A 7023-nucleotide genomic window follows, 5' to 3' on the forward strand; every position below is an offset into this window, starting at 1 on the left:
CTTCCCAAATCGTGGTTCGACAGGAAAAGTGTCCGACAAATTGGAAAAACCGATCGTGTCAATGTTTTCTCGCAATCCTTTACTAACTCTGCGAGAAGGAGCAAAATGGCAAAATGGCCCATTAATGTTACGGTATTTTGCTCCTTTATATTTAGACATATTTACGTGTTAGTTGCGCATAATCTAAAAAGCACGGGCCTATTTGAATGGGGTCGCTGATTACAAATCTAAACTCAGATTTTCAAAATTCAAAATAGCGAGTCGAATATGGAGGCTAACGTCTGGGAAATTTTATATTTTTTCTTGAAATTGGTATACGGTGGTTTTTGGGATCACTGATCACGAATCTGAACTCAGATTTAGAAAATTAAAAATGGTGGATCCAATATGACGACTTAAATTTGGAATATTTTTATTTTTTTTAAAAAATTGGTATACTGGGGTTTTTTAGAGTTGCAAATCACGAATCCGAACTCAGATTTCGAAAATTCAAAATGGCGGATCCAATATGGCGGGCCAAATTTGGATTTTTTTTGTTGGAAATTAGTGTTAAGGGGTTTTTGGTATTTCTGATATTAAGGTTTGAAAAAACATACACCTACTCACCTAAAACATTGATTAGTACCAATTTTCTGAATTTTCAAAATCTAAATTCCGATTCGTGATCAATGAGTCTAAAAATCCTTGTACACTAATTAAAAAAAAAATCCAGAAAACTTATTTTTTTTGACTGCCATATTGGATCCGTCATTTTGGATTTTCAAAGTCTGATTTCAGATTCGTGATCCAAGACCCCGAAAAGCTCTGTATACCAATTTTTAGAGAAAAGTCCAAAAATATTCCAAGTTTCGGGCGCCACCTTGGATCCACCATTTTAAATTTCCAAAATCTGAGTCCATATTCCATAGATCCTTCGCAAAAAAATTTCAATTTTTTGTCATCCTGCGAGCATGAAATTAAAAAAAAAATGTTAGTACGATCCAATAAAAACTACTGTGAATTCGGAAAAAATGATATGAAAAGAGGTGGGAATACGGTATACTCACCATGCTGCAAAGTGTTGAACAGTAAAATCTCATGGTCAACTTATAAATAATTTTTATAACTATATATAAAATATACAAGGTGTTTTTTTAAAAGTCACCCTACGACACAAATATCGGAGATAAAAACTTTTTATTTTATGGGTTAAGATAGTGATTTTGTACAAATTTACCCCATAGTATGAATCTGCAGCAGATAAAGATTTTCAATCTCTTCTATTTTCTTATTTTTCAAATTCTTAGATAAAATATTTAACATTAAGGAGTGATGATTCTCATGACTATATAACGTAGAATCTTCAGTTGCAAAGTAAGGCAGGGCGAAGATTAGAGACCGCTTGACTCGGAAAAAAAGTTTAAATTAATTTATCAAAATATAAACCCGGATTATTTCAAATTTGCCCCAGAATTCCAGTTCTTATACTTTCATGCTTAAATCAGCCTCATGATAAGTATGAAAAAAATATAAAATGTAAGTTGTTTTTAGGAATACCTGTATTAATACGAACAAGAAAGGGCAAATATTTTGAATTAGAATATTGTAAGACAGAAGCTGTTACAGCCATGGCGATTGTTATCAATTTTTGGAATTAAATTTCTTGATGTATTCAAGCCGGAGGATCATAAAAAACAGATTCGCATAGATTCACTCAATTCGAAAAATTCGTTGAAAAAGTAATACAAAGTACTGATTATTGTAAAAAAAAGTTGTAAACTCCATCATAAAAGTGCGGTAGATCGGGCACAGGCAATATAATTTGACTAAGGTTATGTATTTGAGTTGGATTTTCCACCTTAATTAGGATTTCAGATTGCATTAAATGAATGCCTGATTTCGAAACGTTGAAGAATATTTCGGAATATTTATCTTGCCAAGCGTACTTTAAAGCAGTTTAATTCATCAAATTAGGTGCAGGAATATACCCGAAAGGCTTCCTTCTCATCACGGGCCTGGAAATAAACTTGGTAAACTTCCATTTATTCGTTTTATTTCTAAAACGGCCTCAAAACGGGAATTCAAGCTTAAAAGATTAACTTTTCCTGCTGATACTACAATTAAATTAAGAACAGAAGAACAGCGCTTCATCCCTCCACCAAACCAAGAACAAATTGTGCTCGTAACGTTTGATGGTGACGCTTTTGCAATATTGGAGAGTTATAATCTTCTTGCCGGAATGTATGTCTCTAATTATTCATACGGAGGTAAAACACGGGCAAAAATAAACATTGAAAGTGGCACTGTTACCCCATTGACCGTCGAAGAGATCAGAGACTTTCTTGTTGGTCCCAAATATTTTATCAGAAGAGAGTTTCCAACAAAATGTGTAAAAGTTGTCTGAACCGCAATCCTTCATGCAATATGAATTCAATAGAAATATTTGAACTTTATTCTTCCGGGATAGTCGTAAACCATTACCAACTTATCATAAAACAATATATAACAACATCACTTTTAGTTTTGCAGCTGTGACTTTTTCATGGAACCGAATTAAATTGTTTATATACAGAAAAATGACTGGAAGTCAGTTGCTCATAAATTGTAGGTGATCATTTGAAGCATGAGAATTCTTAATTGTCAATCTGAATATTCATCTTCTTCAACAATTTAAAATATTATCGTACAACAGGAATTATTTTCTTGAAAGCAAAGATGCAATTTAAGGTCGCTTAAAAAATTACCACTCCCAAAAAATACAAAGAAAACTGTCCAATTTTTAATGAGGTTTTCAGAATTAAAAAAAGTCTTCAAATCTAATAAAAATTCACTTTAATATGTTATATAATTGGGCGTGAAACAAAGTACCAATTTTTGTAAAACATGTCATAATTATTACACTTTCTTTGACGTCAGTCTCGAACTTGAAAAATTCTTCAGAAATAATTTCCAATTTAAATATTTACTCAAAATTCGTGTTCCGCGACTGGAAAAACTTTCTCATAATTACTTCCATGGATATCTAATCACTCAAATAAATGATCAAAATTTGAGTTATTGTTTTAATTTTGGAAATTTAGCCTTATATTTTTACTTTCTTTTACTTGAGAATCTACCAATTAAACATAACCTTTAAAAAGCTGGAGCCGGCAGATAACCACTGGCTAGGGGAGGAGAGTGGTGCGGTTTTTCCAGGCTTCTAGAAAGATCTAAACGATTCTCGAGAAGCTTAACCTATATAATGTTTTAAAAGTAATCATAGTTAAAATATAAATTAACAATGATTATCAAAGTTTTTAGCGTAGTGTTACTCAATGATATATCTGTCGTATCAGTTGTGTCATCTTGAAGGATTCCGGTTTTAGAGTAATGTCAGATAGTTGGCTGAACCTGAGGGTACAAAAACCAGGTATTAAGAGCTAGAGCATTTCAAACTGTAAAATTGACATTCCAGCATTGCAAGCCGTGATTGAATCTTCTTGAAACTGTACTGTACAGTTTTTTCAGTGCGGTATTTGTCAGGCAGCAAGTCCCAAGATTAGGGTGGCTCAAACAGGTAGACAACAGGTTGCGAGTTTTCCTGACGAGGCATGATAGCCAATTCCTTGAAAACAAACTAGTTGATTGGTTTTTCGAAGCCTTGTTCGTCCACGATAATCTCTATATCGATGAAAACTAAAGTCTGCTGCTGAAATCATGGCTCTTTTATACCTTTCATCCCCACCACCACCAACAATAGCGACATTACCCCACCACTGTCGATATTACCCCCACCACTCTCATCTTAAATTAACTTCTACACGCTACCACATATACATCATGAGGTTATGTATAATTAGATAGTAGGCTGCAGTTTTAGCGTTACCCAGGAACAACGACGTGGACATAGTAAATTCTGTTCCCTTTGAGGTGCTTTATTAGCGTGAGCCCCTTGCCTCTTGCGCTTATAGGGTTCTTTTATTTTTTCATTTTTCTTCACATCGCTTGTTTCGAACCCTTTTGTCGTCAAAAGACCTACGTAGTGGTTTCGCTTTCGTTTGGTAACCTTGATTGACTTGATCTCGTTTTAAACTCCAACAGTAGTCAGCCATGATGTTGATATCCCAACAACCCTGATATCGCCTCTCCATCTCTTTTTCAGCCTGGTGGAAACGTTCTCCTCGCTCTTCACTAAAGTCTCCCAGGCTGTCTGGAAACTTATTTATATGCGAATGAAGAAAATGTAGCTTGAAATCCATAAGGCAGCCTAGTTTACCAAAGTTTGTTACCATTTCTAAAACCACATTTTGATAGTCTGGAGTTTTCCTATCACCTAAAAAGTTTTTTAGAACATTTTTGAAACTAAGCCACGCATCTTTTTAAGTGTCAGACATTTTTTTAACGAATTCTGGTTCCTGCAACATTTTCCTTATCTGCGGTCCATCGAAGATTCCCTCTTTTAATTTTGCTTCGGAAAGTTGTGGAAATTGATCATCCAAATACGCATAGCAATCGCAATCCTTGTCAAGCGCTTTGACAAATTGTTTCACAAGACCCAGCTTTATATGAAGGAGCGGATCAAAACTTCTTTTGGGTCAACTAGAGGATCTTCAATTATATTTTTTTGCTGTGACTCAAACGATGTTCTTTTTAGCCATATTTTTTCTTGTAATGACGAACGCGATATCGACTGTCCCATAAGCACAAGTAACAAGGTGTTTTTGTATACCCTGATTGCTGTCCTAAAGCAATTCCAAGAATTTTGAGATCCCCGAAAATTTTCTACTAATAAGTTGAGTAATTGATTTTTTTCGGGACAAATTTTAAGTTACTGTGATGCTCCTTCAGTTCCGTAGAATGTGCGATTGAAATTAGAGCGTAAACGTTAGTATTTTGCAATAAGACTGCTTTTAGACTGCGTTTAGAAGATTCAATGAATAGCTGCCAATTTTCCTGTCTATACAGTCCAGGTTTCATTTTTTTTATTAATCCGTCAATGTTTTTACAATAGACGAATTTTCCGTGATCATTTTCTTTAGAAGTAAAGAACTGTATAAACTCTTTTTCCTAATTACTGTAGAAACTTGATTTAACTCCTTTAGCTAATAAGTTCTTCTTTTTCAAAACACAGGCAAGATATTCTGAAGCACCTTCAGGGAGACCGAGATCTCGCGATGAATCATTCAATTCTTTAGATGTAAATAGGTTAGGAACTTTATTCTTTTCAGTGTCTGGTATGTTGACTTCTGTATTAACAGCGCTGCTTTCATCACCATCCGCGTCATTACCATAATCTGAAATGTCACTTTCATCACGATTAACATCGAAATCTTCATCAGTTCCTTTATTTTATTCGGCTTCATTCGTCTGTCTGTCAAGTGACAATTTTTTTGAGTTTTTTGTAACATCGTTATTTTCAACAGATTTAGTGACACTAGGTACATCAGGGCATTCGATAGCACTTTTTGTTTTTATATTGATTCCTGTCAGGTTTGTCATACAATAGTAGCATTCCTCTTTTCGAAGAGGTTTCCTCCATATCGTAGATTCTTGAATCTTGAGGTTTTTCTTATTTCCTTCTCTGTCTTTCAATCGATTGAATCCCTCATAACAAGCTCTGCAAATTTTGTGAGGAACCCAATTTCCACTTTGGTTTTGAACTTTCATACAAAAAAATCCTTTGTAAATTGTTTTTATGTCATCGCTAATTCCTCTTCGATTTTCTAAAACCCTAAATTTACCACATATGTAGCAAAATACATCTGGATCAACCACACCATTATGCGCTATGGTGGAAGTAGATAAGTTGGAATTAAAGCAGCGCTTAGAAGACATGATCTGTTTTGATTTGGGAGTTTATAGTAATAATATAAATATAGTATAGTAAACTAGTGATTTAAAAACACGAAAAAAAGAATCTGATAATGGTTTTTAAAACTGTGCTGAAGTCACATTAAGAAGCACGCTTAAGGAGATTGTCACCAGTTTCCTCTTTACTAACGTGAAGTTCGAGCGTAATCTTTCATTTGTTTGTTTCACACACATTTGTTATGGCGTCAAGTTCGAGCGGGACTTGTCATTTGTTTTGTTCGATTTTACCTCTATTTTTTGTTTTTCGAAAAAATGTGCACCAAATCGGTTATTTGGAATCCGCGTTCGGATTCAGCTACGCAAAAACATATAGATATGCTGGTTCAAGTCTACTGAACATTAAACTATTTCTTTTTGCGAACGTATACACGAAAAATCGCTGTTTCCGTCGACTTTGCATTTAGTTTTACGTTTGCCGATAAAATCTCAGCCAACTGGGTAATTTATACCCCGGATTCAGAATCAGTGACCCCAAAAACATAAGGATTCGCTGTACAAGTCTACCGGGGATGAAAGTATATTTTTTTGTTTGCAAAAATATGCACGAAAAACAGCTGTTTTCGCTGATTTTACCTCTATTTTTGCATTTTTTGATCAAATATGAGCTGACTGGGTTATTTTGACCCTGGATTCGGATTTGGTGACTTCAGAAGCCTCATTGGCTTCGAGAATACGTGATGTGAATCCCAACATGCGTCTAATAGAATCACGATACTGAAACGTCACTTTGCGATCACACTTTATTTTGCTACGCTATGTGTTATTATTCGGATTGATGTTTATTGTAATCACATCACCTGCTAGAAAGGTCTAGACATAAATCTTAATGTGTTTAATCTCATAGCTATCAGTAGGAATGATCACCACTCAATTGCCGACACAGATTTTATTTTTTCCAGTGTAAACGTTAGGAATGACATTGAATGTGAGCAATTCAACGACTCCAAAGGTATAGTTCTTGTGAGAAGAGAGTCATAATTGTACTTCATTACGTTAACAACATCTTGGTAATCGTAAAATGATTTGATGAAACAAATCAATCCTTTCTTCGACCGTTGATATTTATTGATTTCAAATGATATTTTATACAATAATATTAAAACTAGTATGGTTCCAACTATTGAAAATAAATGTAATGACATAGCTACTAGATGGGAAAATAAAAGATTAATTAACGACCAAGTTGCATACCAT

This window comes from Belonocnema kinseyi, chromosome 3 (assembly GCF_010883055.1).
Source record: "Belonocnema kinseyi isolate 2016_QV_RU_SX_M_011 chromosome 3, B_treatae_v1, whole genome shotgun sequence".
NCBI lineage: Eukaryota > Metazoa > Arthropoda > Insecta > Hymenoptera > Cynipidae > Belonocnema > Belonocnema kinseyi.